This window comes from Thunnus albacares, chromosome 3 (assembly GCF_914725855.1).
Source record: "Thunnus albacares chromosome 3, fThuAlb1.1, whole genome shotgun sequence".
Taxonomy (NCBI): domain Eukaryota; kingdom Metazoa; phylum Chordata; class Actinopteri; order Scombriformes; family Scombridae; genus Thunnus; species Thunnus albacares.
In genome coordinates, this window is record NC_058108.1 from 442562 (window position 1) to 457347 (window position 14786).

Consider the following 14786-nt stretch of genomic DNA (forward strand, 5'->3'; position numbering starts at 1 on the left):
ATTCATGGCTCCAAAAGCTCAGAATTACCTTTTTCTTCCCCCACAGATAAGCCAGAGGAGGATCACTATTGTCAGAGCAAAATCAACTTGTTTACGTCTCGAGTCAAAAAGACTCAATCAGTGCCTCTTAACACCTGAATAAGGAAGAAATCATAAAAGGAAGGTTGGCTGCAGCGCGAATTGGGACATAAAACATGTTGTTATTGGTGTTTATTCTTATAGTGTAATCCAGATATAGGATTACAGATAAGAATATAGCTTTCATATAGCTTTCATATAGCTTTCATATAGCTTTCATATAGGTGTAATAAAGCAACCACCAGCCTTTCCCCTGACACCGTCCCCCCCACCCCCACAACCCCAACTGCTTGCTCTGTGCTTGTGAGCTACATACATTAGTGTCTCTCTCTATGAAATTATGGTTGTAATTGTCCAGGTGCAACTAGGGAAGGTGCCATCTTTAATAACAGCCAAGCCTCTAATGGTTAGCAGCCCACTGCAGCCTCACATGTCCAGGAAGAAAACAAATGACTGAAGAACTGGCAACTGCCAGGTCAGTGCCTCAAGGAAGGAAGGCATAATGATGTGGTGTGTGTGTGTGTGTGTGTGTGTGTGTGTGTGCACGTACGGCTACACAACAGCGCTAAGAGGAAAAAGATGTGTGTGTCTATCATGAAGTCATCAATCTTTGAAGTTGAAGGGATGTTTTTCTGTGTACATATGTGTGTACAGTGAGGGTGGGGGGGTCAAGTGTATGTGTGGAGTTATTAATCATTAACCATCAATGATTAAGGCGGGTGTGTGTCTGTGCGAGTGGGTGGCACTGCAACTGTCTCTCTATGATGCTGAGATTAGAGGAAATTATTGAAATGTCATGGCTTTAATGGGCTGCTGCTCTGCACCCCTCTCATAAGTCATGTGTTCATCTTTCAAGGTGATGAAACAAGGACCCGTTTGCTGAGTCTATGTGTGTTTTTATACTTTTTTTTTTCCGCTTATCATATCATTATTCTCTACTTCTATTCTACTTTTCACTCAGGAGACTTTAGCAGCCTGATTTTCCCTGCATACAGGGCCTAGTAGCAACAGCCTGTTGACACCATAATGTTCATTATTGGTGAATCTGCCAGTTATTTGATTAACTGATTCAATGTTTGGTCTATAAAATGACAGAAAATATTGAAAAATGCTCGTCATATTTTCACACAACTTGACATATTGTGTATTTTGTCCAACCAACAGTTTAATATGTATTGACTTTACTATCATAGAAGACTAAGAAAACTAGCAAATGATCACATTTAAGATGCCAAAACTAGTGACTGATTGGCATTCTTGTTTTAAAAAAGTGACTTAAATAATTAATTATCAAATTTGTTGCTGATTACAGCAATTATCTGTTGATCAACTAATGGATTAATCAACTAATCTTATCAGCTCTAATGTTCTTGGAGACTTTCTTTCTTTCCACAGTTTGTACACAGAGCAGACCTTTCTCATGGCAAACATATTGACTTATCAAACACAAGAGCTCCAGTGCTCTAGTATCATGCACACTGACTCACTGACCCAGTGGCACAGCTAAATGGGTTTTTCCTCTTATGATACTGTGGGAAAGGTCCGCTGGTACACTGATACTGGTCAGTCCAAGATGTAGATACAGTTATGCACCAGCAGTCCTTTTCTTGTACCTGTACTGTATTTCTTTTTAGCAAAGAGGTTCATGCGTTCTTCATTATATGAGTAAGAAAGCATGTTTGAGAAGCCTCTATTATAACTTCTCAACATCATTTTCTATACTTTGAAGTGAGCTATTCTTTTACAGTGTTTTTTCTGACCAGGATTGAAACTGTTCTGCAGATACTCACCAGTGCCTTTAGTGCCACCATCAAGCCACAGTCGAAGCCACTTTATACCAATAACTTCTGAACCCTTTAAAGGACCAGTGTGTAGAATTTAGTGGCGTCTAGCAGAACAGACTTGTTTTAATTAATGTATAATCAACTGAAAATAAGAATCGTTGTGTTTTCGATACCTCAGACAGAGAGCGGGTCTCCTTCCACAGAGGCTGCCATATTGCGGCACCATGTTTCTACAGTAGCCCAAAATGGACAAACCAAACACTGGCTCTGGAGAGGGCCTTTAGTGTGACACTGTAGGTTCTTCTACATGCTTGGAGAGGGAGGGGTATTCATTTGGTTGCAATCTACAACCTCACGGCTAGATGCCACTAAATCCTACAAACTGGTCCTTTAAAATGAAAAAAACTAATTTACAAAGTCAAACTCCGTCAGTCAAAATTTGACAGTTTGAAGGCAAAGAAGTTTCCACCATTCACCATGAAAACTTTCATTCCTCTAGGTTGAAAAACAAAGAAGTGCTATTACTATTATATTATTACTATTTATCCTATTTTTGGAGTATTACTTTATTCAAACTCCACATATTGCTGGCAGTGTGATAAAAAGAGCATAGGACTTACATGTACCAGGATTAAATCCATAAATGAGCAGGACACTTTCTATGAAAAGCACGTAATCTAAATTGGGAAAATTTCACATGCTTCAACATAACAGCCTGGAGTATTTCATTAAGCCAGCTTCAGCTTGCTAACCCTGTCGCACACAGTATCTCCAACAAAGCACGTTTAAACTCACTTGGCCAAATGTGTGTCTTGGTGCAGGCGTAGAGGACACTGATGTGCTGAACTGGGTTAGTGACTGTAGATAAAGAGTGCTGTGGAAAGGCAGAGTTCATGCCTGACTTCAAAACATTGAAAACTGATAAATGAGTTGGTTGACAGTATGTGTAGTACGCCTGCAGGGAGTGTGTGAACCCAAGTGTGTGTGTGGACAGTCATGTGTGTTCATATACAGAATGCATCCATGCATGCACATCCATTGAATATTGAACCCTTATAGCCATACATATTTATCAGTGGATCATTTGAATGTTTAATCAAGAGCTGCTAGATAGTAGTGTAGATATGTGTTGACATTGTGAGGTTGCAGGGGTGTGAAGCAACAAAACAAAAGTAACAACATTATATGCAACACAATTTGCAGCACAGGAAGGATTCGTTGGAGGAATACAACCTCAATGCCGTCTGAACACAACAGTGCTTTGCAGCTCAATGTGTGCATGTGTGTGAAGCTATGCAATGAGGCCCATCAACTGAAGCTCCAGCTTCTATTTTAGCCAGTGAAGTTATCTTGATAGCAAACCCCTTATCTCTTATGTGCGGAGTTATTATCTTTTGAGTGTCCGTGTGTGTGTGTGTGTGTGTGAGAGACAGAGGTTGTGCACAGCTCCATTGTGTATGTGTGTATGTTTGGGCATAGGAGACACACTGTGCACATTTTACAGTAGTATGAGCATCCCAGTGTGTTTGCTCACCATATCTTGTCTGTCTCCTGTGTGTGAGGGTTTGCATCTTTGTGGGTGTGTGCAGAGCCGGATTAAAAGGATAGATTACACTAGGCAGAAGTCATTTTGTTTGGTAAACAAACAAAATGACTTTTAACCAGGCCCGGATTAACACAGTGTGGTTCCCTAGGGTGACCACACTTGAAGTGCCCCCCTCCTCCCAATTTACATGTAAAAAAGTGAAATTTATTATAGGTATGAAGACCATAAATGTACAAATATACTACAGAACAATATAAAAAATATATATATAAGAGACAACCAAAAATACTGATACCATGGGCCTACAAAAACCACACCGGCCCTTCCACTGATGCTCGAATCTGAATGCAACTCACATCCCAATGCAACACGTCATGCTAAATATCATTATATCCATCATAAATGGTCAATATGAGGACTACATGCAAAACCATTATATAGAATGTCTATATAAGCCCAATAACAACTGTTGCAAGCAAACATTTCAACAGCTGAATGATCATGGAGTGATGTGAAGGTATAAGGAATAGCACAGAATGCATAGGCTATTAGAAATGATGGTTGTTTGGTTGTTCTGTTGTTTTCAGAATAGTGTGTTTGTGAGTCATCTTCACACATGGATACATGCAGTAAATTAGGGTTTACCTGCTTTTAACACCCTTTCTACGTTGCTGTTGATGCATTGCCTTCATCCATTGTCCATCCTTGTTGCTTGTGATGTTTTTGAGGGTTTTTTGTGTCGTAGAGGAATCATTGGTATCCGTCAAATTTACAACCCGCTGATGTTTTGCAAATGTAACGTTGGGGCCAAAATCACCTGCCTCCACTGAACCGGAAATACTTTTCCCCGCACACTGGCACTACTGTAACGTTGTGTATGTTTAAAAAAAAATAATAGATAAATATATAATCATTGAAATTAAGTTTTAGATCTTATTTTTATATGTTTAAAATATTCTATATATTTTAAAATATATGTTAAACATACAGTTGTCTGGGCACCTGAGTGGCAATGAGGCCCTAGGCATGTGCCTAGAATGCCTGTGCGCTGATCCAGCTCGGAGTGTGTGTGTGTGTGTGTGTGTGTGTGTGTGTGTGTGTGTGTGTGTGTGTGTGTGTGTGCGCGCGTGCGTGTGTGCATGTGTGTGTGTGCGCGTCCAGCCTGAGGTTGTGTTTTCTTGTGCCCACTGAGCTGAGGAGTTTCTGCAACAAAAGCACGTTTACACTCCTCCATCTCATTTACATTGCGCTGATGGGAATCTGCTGCACCACTGATTGTGTTTGGTGTTCTAGGTCAGCACACCCAGATAAGTCTGTGTGTGTGTGTGTGTGTGTGTGTGTGTGTGTATGTGTGTGTGTGTGTATGTGTGCATGCACGCCAAAAACTGGTTTTAAATTCTGTCGGCCATTTACCCCTTTTTTGCTGACTTCCTGTCTCTTATGCAGATATTCTTACTATGACACTCTGAAAAGCTTTTACACACCAGACATTATACATCCAACAATACAAACATCATATTTGCTGCAGCTCATTGCAAAACTTAAATAGGCTACAAATGTTGTAAGACTCTTAGTGATCCCCAGTGTCTTGAGCTTTGTATGCTGTCATTCATTCAGTCATTCATTTGATACCTTCACTGGGAAGTTTTTTACAACATAATGATGCCAACATGGGGAATTGTATTGTATGGATGTAATGCATCAAATTTCAACAAAACACACACACAAATACATAAAGCTGAATCACTCACATGCATACTGGCATAATCACGTTGTGCACCCTAAGCCCTCTAAGCAGTCCCATCTGGGAAGACTTTTATGCCTCCGCGCCAGCGACAGCCATAGCCAGAGGCATTATGTTTTAGGGTTGTCCATCCGTATGTACGTCCGTCCCATTCTCATGAACACGATATCTCAGGAATGCAAGGAAAGACTTCTCCTTGAGCGAGACATGGTGAGACACAATAACAAACAGACCAGATCAAGCGAAAGGTAAAGAAAGAAGTTTTATTTCTCTGTATGGTCCTTTCCATAATGTTGTCAGACACTTATAATAACAATCTGAGCCAGTCAGTGGAAAAAACAAGCACTCTTAGTGGACGTACATGGACGGGGTGCTATTGCCCCAAAGGATTACATTGCAGTCCATTTCGCAGCTGCCAGCTGAAGCGCTCTTGCTCAATACTGGACCAATTTCAAGAATTGTTGTCCCCATTTGTCACTTAGACACAAAAAGATGGGAAAATAGGATCCAAGTTGAAAAATACTGAAGTTTCCCTTTAATATGCTACACATTCTGAAATGGTTAAACTAACTTCCTGTCTGACCCAGATGTCTTTCATACATCTTAACAACGTGTCACTTTCAAGATAATTCACTTTAAAAATCATTATGTTGTGATTAAGCATGTATCTGTACCAAAGAAAGATGTTTTCTTAAGTCTGTAAAATATGAAACATAGGCCAGGACATCTCTGCAGCACAACAATATTTAATTTAAAATGGTATTTCGACAAACATTTAGCCTTTAACAAATATTGCGCCTCAATTTGAAAATTGCAGTAACTAAAGCCATATTGAGATTTTGATAAAATTTCAGTTTATTGTTCAGCCCTATATGCAACAGTATTTTATTTGGATAAACAGGAAAAGATGATCATCAAAAGTGCAGCTTCTTGTAGACAATCTAACAGTTTTAATTCCATTTGATGCACTTTTCTCCAGTTTCCATTGAGGCACTGCAGCAGGCTAATGCTAATGCTAATGCTAACGCTAGCTCCAGGATGTAAACAGCCGCCAACAGTCCTCGTCTGAACACTGTGAGGGAAACAGAGACTCTAAATCACTTAGATAGAGAGAGAGAGAAGCTGTATCTGACTCACGTTATCTGATGTCTTCTTCTTTCTTTCATGGAGATGAAGTATTCATGTCACAACGTCCATTTGTGGCTGTTGGTCATCTTGTTTGTTAGTTAACAGAACTTTGTGGCTGCTGGTTAACCAGTCTGATATCATTAGCAACAATGACAAACAAGCTAACTCTCCTGGTTGTTTCTCCGGTTGCTTCTCTCTCCAGCCTCCGCGGCAGCGTCCTGCTGCTGCTGCGCTGCACAGTCCAGATCATTTCTCCCATTAGCTTAACAACAGTCCTTAACAGTCCTTCCATGGATGTATAAAGAGTCCTTCAAGCTGCTACAACAAGCCTGCTGTTGCGTTGGGTAACGCAAGGAGCTATCCACTGCTGCTACTCTGCCTTACAGTGGAGAGAATTGAATATGAAATCTGGAAACTGTCATTGGACCAACTCAATGTCAATATTGCATTCTGGTTATTGATTGGTTAGTGAGGACAGCCTCCCTTGGTCACAGATTAGCATGGAAAAAAAATGAAATACATTAAGCCTAATGTAAGAGATCCCCCCCCCCACCAACACCACCACTTCACACACACTGCTCTTTCTCCTCCCGCCCTGCAGGTGTCGCTTTTGAAGCATTTTAAACAGAATTTCAGTAATGGATTTTTTCCAAAGAAGAGAGAAAAAATACTAGTATTATAAATAATACTGAGATTTGTAATGGTTTATTTCAACCAAATATTCTTTTTTATATTTTGATCTCCCTTTTGTCTCTCAAAAAATAGAGGAGGATCAACCTCCTCTGCCTCTATGGACCAGCCTCCACTGATGTGAATATATGTGTGTGTGATATATGTGTGAAGATATGTGATTTCATAATAAACTCTTAGTTACTTTTATTAACCTAGATAAAACTCAAATCATTGCTAAATGTTAAAAACTTAAAATGCACAGTGACGTTGATTTTATGTGCAGAGGACGTCTCTTTAAAACAATCTGCTCTCAACTAATTAATGAATAAAAATAACTTTTTGTATGAAAAATACGAAAACAAGACACCCATAGACGTGTTGAACAGAGAAAGGTGGACCTTCATTGAACGTGGAAAGCAGGACATTAAAACTGGACCAGACCAAATATTCATTAGAAGGAGAAATTGACACTTAGACATGCATATCAATCATGATATCATATCAATATATCCCTGCACGGATAAATTGTGCCTTTCGTTGCCCCTTTCCTAATCTCCAAAAGCCAATATTATCCCGGAGAGTCTGTTGAGACAACTAGACAGAGATTTTAAGTTTGAGTTCTCACATAATAATTGAAGGAAACCAGCGGAGTGAGATACAGGAATTGTCACCTATTTAAGAAATTGGAGTGGCCTGTCTTATTTAGCGTTGCACTTCTTGCCAGGTTATTCTGTAAACTGCATTTGATTTCAAGGCACTGGTGATTTAATCACGAATTTCATAAAATATTAACACTGAATATACAGCATGTGACCAAATGGTTTAATATTGACATTATACACATATATCGCCCTCCTCATTGACCCATCCACCTCCCCACTCGATCGTCTACTGGGACGATTTCACCTCTTACCGGGCGAGGGAGTGATGACAAAGGAAATCGGAGCCTTTTTGGCGACTCCAGATCGCTCAACACTAGGCTCCCCAAAATAACGTCGCAGGGATTACGCGCCGCGTAAATCTGCCCCAACTTCACTCCAGCCACCACACCGGCACCGGGGATTTAGCAGCAGCTACCTTAACCTACAGTCGTTTAGACGCACCGGGTAGGAAATTATTGGAGCGAGAGAGTGAGAGAGAGAGCGAGGGAGAGAGAGAAAGAGAGAGCGGGAGAGAGAGAGAGACAGAGAGAGAGAGAGAGAGAGAGAGAGAGAGAGAGAGAGAGAGAGACAGACAGACGCGCGCTGCTGGATTATTTGGGCAGAGCGGCTGCAGCCACGGTGGATGGAATACAGACAGACGACGGACGGAGATCTTGAATCTATTCAGACTGCGAGTTTTTCCCAACGACAGCGCCGGGCAGGATGCTGATATGGTGAGCGCGCCTCCCCTTCATTTTGTGTGTAGTTTGTGTTATTGTTGACAGGCACAGCTGAGCGTTAACTTCTTATTATAATGTACGTACGTGCTGTACAGTGGGCTATTACGCATCTGCGTTTATCCGCTCAGATGTGTGTATCAGACCTCCGGTGTCAAACACATCAGACTGTCACCTTATCTTTTTCCTCCCCAGCATGAACTGTTAGTTGCTTTATTGGTGTTTCAGGTGGTCGCCTTGCCTTTAAATTGATAGAAAATCATTGTGATATTTCTATAATAGCCCCCAATTTATGATTTAGAGCGTGTCTGTTGCATTCAATTGTGAGTTCATATTGATCTTAATTTAGCCTAATCAATTGTTGTTGTTGTTTTATTATCTGCGATGGCTTCGTGATGTGATACAATATGACTGTCACCCGACAGTGATCTTGTCGTTCATTATTTCCCCATGGCGTCACAGTAACATTAACATACAGTAATAATACAGTTTTGTTGTGATGATCACATTGCATCCTTGTCAAATTCACTGTGAGATTACCACAGTTCTTCTTCTCGCTACGGGGCGACTCTTGAAATGAGGTTTTTAATGCTGATGAGAGATTAAGGAGGCTGTAAACCGCTTGGTTTTCGCTGGGGTATGGTGCTCCCCCTCAAAACATGCTCAGAGGTATTTTCTCACGACTGAACCGATGCCACAGGCACAGAGCAGACTGGATGGAGATTTAATGGTGCACGGACACAAAGCAATAGGATTTGTTAATGGCTGTCAGTCAGTTCAACCTGTTTTGAGTGGGCTGTCTGCGAATTTATGCAAAACTGCATGAACACTTTATAGAGTCAAAAGGCTACAGTGGATTATTCTATATGGGTGAATATGTGTCTGTGTGTTTCGATCCAACAAATACCTGTTTCCAATCAAATTAGACACAATATGAGTTTATTATCTTATTATATCATTAAGAGTTCTATTAAAATAGAACATTTTGATGGACTTCTATGAGACACATCACATCTGTTCACCTGTAAGATATAATGATTGCATATGGTTTGTGATTGACAGCCTGTGCTGCAATTTTGAAACATGACATTTATATTTCTCTTCGTACCACCGCTATAACTCAATGACTGTAATGTGCTGATGTCTGTTTGTGTGTGTGTGTGTGTGTGTGTTTCTGTCTGACAGTACTCAGCAGTCTTTCTCAAACACTGTCTATGGCAGCATTACAGACCTCACTAGCTTACAAATCAATTATGCAAGTACTTTTACAGCAATTAGGCTCAAGTGTGTGAGAGAGAGAGATTTACAGTGTATAGAGGGAAAGAGTGAGGTAGCATGACGTAGTTTATGCAAACAGCTTCATTACTAAGTGCTTTAATCCATATTAAGTGTTAACCTGCATATTGGGAGCCATATTTCATGTTGGAATATCTACACGTTTATGCACAATTATGCTTTTTCTTAGCTAACGTGCAAGTATATATTTTAGAAATAATAAATGAAGTCAAGTAATCATCTTCTATCATACATGTGTATTGGGTTTAAGAAAAAAGGGTACTTAATGTAAAAATGTCAATTGTCAGTTCAATTTTGACATTTTCCAATAAGAAGTGGTTCTGCTGCAGCCTGTAGATGATCTGTGTGGGCACAGTAGGCAAGTGGACCACAACCTGTTTTACAACCAAAGCCTGCTACTCTCAGGTCAAAGGTGCCTTGTCACATGCCAGTCTGTGAAGGAACTAGTGCTTCACCCCAGCTGATCTTCCACTGTGGTGTGTGTGTGTGTGAGAGAGAGAGAGAGAGTGTGTGCATGTACATACGTGCCACTGCAGCTGTTCCTCCTTTCAGAGAGATTAAGTTTCACAAGATGTGATGGATGCCAGTGTCTGCAGAGCCAGCTGTGTGTGTGTGTGTGTGTGTGTGTGTGTGTGTGTTTTTGTGTATTACATGTCTGTCAGCGCATTTCTGCATTTCTGTGCGCACATATGCATAGCGCTGCGCCTGCACATGTATGCATATACATGGTAAATGTCCGTGTCATTGCCCTGAGGGGTTGGGTCAGGTTAGGAGAGGTGACATTAAGGTCAGGGATGTTATGAGTCGGGTTGGTAATTATAGTGACTGAGCCTTTGGGTCCCACAGACCAGGCCAATGCAGGCTAAAACCAGGAAGACACGAGCAGGTCAGCAGAGCCAGATTGCTGCCTGGGTCAACGTGTCCTGCTCCAAAAAAAAGAGAAAAAACCCAGCCAAGATGAAACACAAGATTACACACATTTGCTGTTTAAAAAGCTCTTTTTTGTCTCACAATCAGAACTTATTTCTCACTTGATCATGCAGAGGAGTGAAAAAATAGCACATTTTTTATTCACTGTGGTAACTGCAATTTTAGGGGTGTTTTTTTAAGAATATATGTAAAGGTTTTCAAAGAGGCTATTTCGAGAGACAGCCTTCGTGGTGAAAAGAGGCTGAGCAGGCAGGCAGAAGGCTCCTGCTTCAGCTACAGTTAGCCAGCATCCAGCTGTGTTGCTGCTTGCAAAAGTGATAGGATGTGGCGCGGAGAGGAGTGGAGGAGGTGGACGAGCAGCTGAGAGGAGTGGCGGAGGCACAGCCATGCTATTGATTTACCTGGCAGTCGGAGGGGACAGCTTCCAATCTGTCTCAGCCTCCCTATCATCTGTCCGTCAGTTCAGCCGTGTCTCTGCCTTCCTGTCTTTTTCTCCGTCTGACTTTAAGATTGCCCCCTGCTCTCACTTTCCCATCCTCCTGCAACATCTAATCAATAGCATGCATTTCTGTCATCTCTCTGTTTGATTTGTTTGTTCTCTGTTTGATCTATTTGTCCATGTTGTGCACCTCATCATCGCTTCTTCACTTCGTCACTTCCACTGCTTTTTTTTTTTTTCTTTTGTCACTCATCCATCTTCTGTCTTCTTTCTCTTCTCATTCATCCGTCACGCAATCACACCTCCATACAGGCTGTGAATTGGTGATTAATAGCAAAGATGTCTTCACCTGTGGGGAGGAGCATATGGTGAGATATTAAAAATTTAACTTAAGACTTTCCTCGCTTCATCTGTTCTCCGCTCAGGCAGGTTTGTTCTTTCTTGTTTGTAGCTCTCTCTCTCTCTCTATCTCCCTCTTTTGCTCTCGCTCCATCTTGTCTTTTCTCCATAAAAAATTGCTTTGTTGTTTTCTCTCTTTTTATTTCATTTTTTTTTTTATCAAAGTGTTGTTTTGGCAGTATGGAGCGAGCAAACATTTTTTTGCTGGTGGACGTTTTTAGCAGTGTTCTGCTTGATATTCCATAACAGAGACGCTCTGGCATTGGATTTCCATATTTATCACATGTGCTGCGTGTGCCTGGTGTGTGTTTGTGTTGGATGTTTCACAGAGGAGGCAGAAGATACGGCGTATGTGTAATGAGGAACAGACAGAAATAGAGGAAAGAGGGATTCAGAGAGGTAGATATAGATATATATAGGGAGAAGAAACAGAGACAATAGCAGAGACATTTTGAGAGTTTGTGGTTGGGGCGATCCCCCCCCCCCACCCCCCCCCCATGTTCCAATCAGAGGGAGACACTCTCAAGGAGCCAGGCACAACCACAACAATTCCATTTTCCAACCACACTTACACGCAGACAGACACACAATCTGATCAGAATATGTTCTGCTCCTCTGTAGACCCCCCCCCGTTTCCCCCCCTCCCCCCCCCCCCCCCCCCCCCCCCGTCCCCTCTCATGTTAATTGTCTTCTTCTCTCCTGTCCTATCTTTCAACTGTTGTCTCCTTGCTGTCTCTTTCTCACCCATGCTGTGCTCCTTCTCCCTTGTCTTCTATCCCCATGTGGCACGCATGATGGTTTGACATAGCAAACTGGTGCCAGACCACAAAGCCTTATTTTCCCTCTGCAGTTCTTTCTCTCCCTCTATCTGTCTCTCCTCTCTCTCTCCCGCCCCTCCTTACTACTATACAGTTTAATCTGCAGCAGGGGCTTAGTGGCACGGCTGCAGGACTTCCACATCACTTCTTTCTCTCTGCCAGAGGATTTGCTGCTGTTTGCGGCCGTTCCCTCGTTGGCCCTCACTGTCCAAGGTCCTCCTCAAAAGCTATTTACTTATTTAATTAATTATTCATTTTAATTTCTTTCAGTTTTTGGCTTTGCAGCCTCCTCTCTCTCTCTCTCTCTCTCCTCACCCTCTCCACAGTTGGGCCTGTGTGACATGTGTTTGCACTACATCTTATTATTCCCATCTTTAATCATTGTCCCATCAACACAGCCGTAAAACTCTGATGATTTCTGTGAAATTGCTTTTTTTCTACAGCATCCAAAGATCCACAGATAAGGTTCTCAGACAGAGTTCGCTCCACTTTTTGAAGCAGCAAAATATGTAACTTTATTCACTTTAGACTGACGGTCGTCCAGATCTTTGTTTTTCATTATTATTTGGGGGAATTTGCCGACATGGTTGGCACTACGAGGTCACTGCTGTGGGCCGTTTCTTTAGGTGGCACTCTTCTTCTTCTTTGTTCAGCTGCTCATAGTTTCTTCTTTTGTGTATTTCAAACCACTTTTGTGACTCCAGGAGAAGAAACATATGCTGTATCAATTCATGCGCCAGAGGATTTTTTCCCCCCTTGGAAAGAGCCCCCCCCCCCCCCCCACCTCCAGGTGTTAAGAACAATAAATCTAAAAGCTTTTCATGTGAACTCAGTATGAATCACTATTGTGTTATATCAATCAGGGTTGGAGTAGCAAAACATACATTTATATGAACATCTCATTGATGAATCCTCCAGGCTGAAGCTCGGAATGTTCCAACCCATCCTATGAGGAGTGTTTGCTGTGTGTCCTCTGTGGGAGTCTTTACCTCTGCTGTCCAAGCCGTGGCACACAGCATCATCTCTTGGCCCAGTCTCACAACCTCTCCGTTCACAAACAACGAGGCCAAGCAGCAACTGGATGCCTTAAAATGGCTCCCACCAATCACCCTCCGCACATTAATTCTATTAGTCTCTTTTAGCTGCTAATTCTTCTGCCTGTCCAGGATTAGCCCTCACCACTGTTTGTCTCTAGATTTGTAATTAATGACTTTGATTGTCTGTTTCTGTTTGTTTTTGCCAATTGAATCAGGATAAGACTGTGGAGCTGAGCTTCTCCTTTGTCTCTTCGTTTATCCTTCATCCTGTTGTCGTTCATTTCCCCTCTTCTTCTCTCTTGGGGGCTGAGAGTCCGACACAAATCCCATTTCTTGTTGTTCGTGTTCAGGAATTATGTTCTGCCTCCCCATTTCCCTCAGACTCCCTGAGGCACCTGGGATTAAATGATGTGCGATTGTGTGTGTGTGTGTGTGTGTGTGTGTGTGTGTGTGTGTGTGCATGTGTGCGTGTGTGTGTGTGTGCATGTGCGTGTGTGCGTGCCCGCAGGCAGTTTTTCACAGCTTTTACTATTAGGTTTGATTGTGTAAGGGCTTTCTGTGTGTAACGATCATAGTAAAGACTGACCTCAGATAAGGTTTTAAAGGTTTACAGGATGTAACTCTCTGTGTGCCATGTGGGCTGTGTGATTGTGTGGGTGTGTGTGTGTGTGTATGCGTCCCTGTGCACACTGATATGTGTGTGTGTGTGTGCGTGTGCATGTGGATGAATAATCTCTTTACAAGCACCAAACAATTGAAATTACTAGAAATGCTCTGTCCTCAGAAGACAGAACGCCACAACCTGACCTGAAACGTCCTGCTGTATCTACGGATTTACTGTATGTGTTTCATTTATTTGAATTTGTGGATGCACATGTGTGTCAGCGTGTGTGGAGAAGGGCACATGCAGTACACATGTCAACATACTGCTCGTCTGCACGTGTTGTATGTCTCTCGGAACACGTGTTGTCATAAACTTCCTTCATTCCTGTGAGGAAACTTGGTTGTAATGTGATCTGGTGCCACAGTCAGTAAACACATTACAATACACATAATACTGTTGGAGCACTATGAAGGTAAGACGTACCATACCATTAGACAGCCTTTGCATAATTACACTGTGTCCATCCTTCACCTCGCACTGTAAACATGCACTATGAAATCATTTCCTCTCCTCTCTAATGTATCCCAAACCCTCTACTCAGCTATTCCAAACTACTCCATTCCTGGACAGCCTTTAGACACAGGAAGTGCCTTAGCAGGTCTCTCAATATCTCAATATTAAATTAGACCCGTCATTTAATACATCCCCTGGTGTAGAGATTGGCATCATTTTCTCTGTGCATCCTCTGAATCTCCCGGCCAAAGCAAAGAGACACCTAACCGACTGCCAGCCTCCCCCGTGCCTTTCATAAGGAGCTCCTCTAATAGGTTTATTGAAAATAAGGTTGTCTTCTAGAGTTACAGACCGGCCTCTGCCTCTGTCTCTGCTTGGACGTCAATAAACCATCGGGGCATTTTTCAATGGACTGATTTT

The 14786-nt window shown here is 41.9% G+C and overlaps 1 protein-coding gene across 5 annotated transcripts in view; it reads left to right on the forward strand.

Annotated features, from left to right (window-relative positions):
* Positions 1–14786, forward strand: part of ptprdb (protein tyrosine phosphatase receptor type Db) — a 151325-nt gene that overhangs the window by 52883 nt on the left and 83656 nt on the right. Inside the window, exon 1 of one of the 5 annotated variants that reach the window (XM_044345562.1) lies at positions 8178–8327. The exons of the other annotated variants lie outside the window; for them this stretch is intronic. The gene's annotated coding sequence lies outside the window, so the exon portion shown is untranslated. Of the gene's footprint in view, positions 1–8177; positions 8328–14786 lie in introns of those variants that run through there. 5 annotated transcript variants of the gene reach the window in all.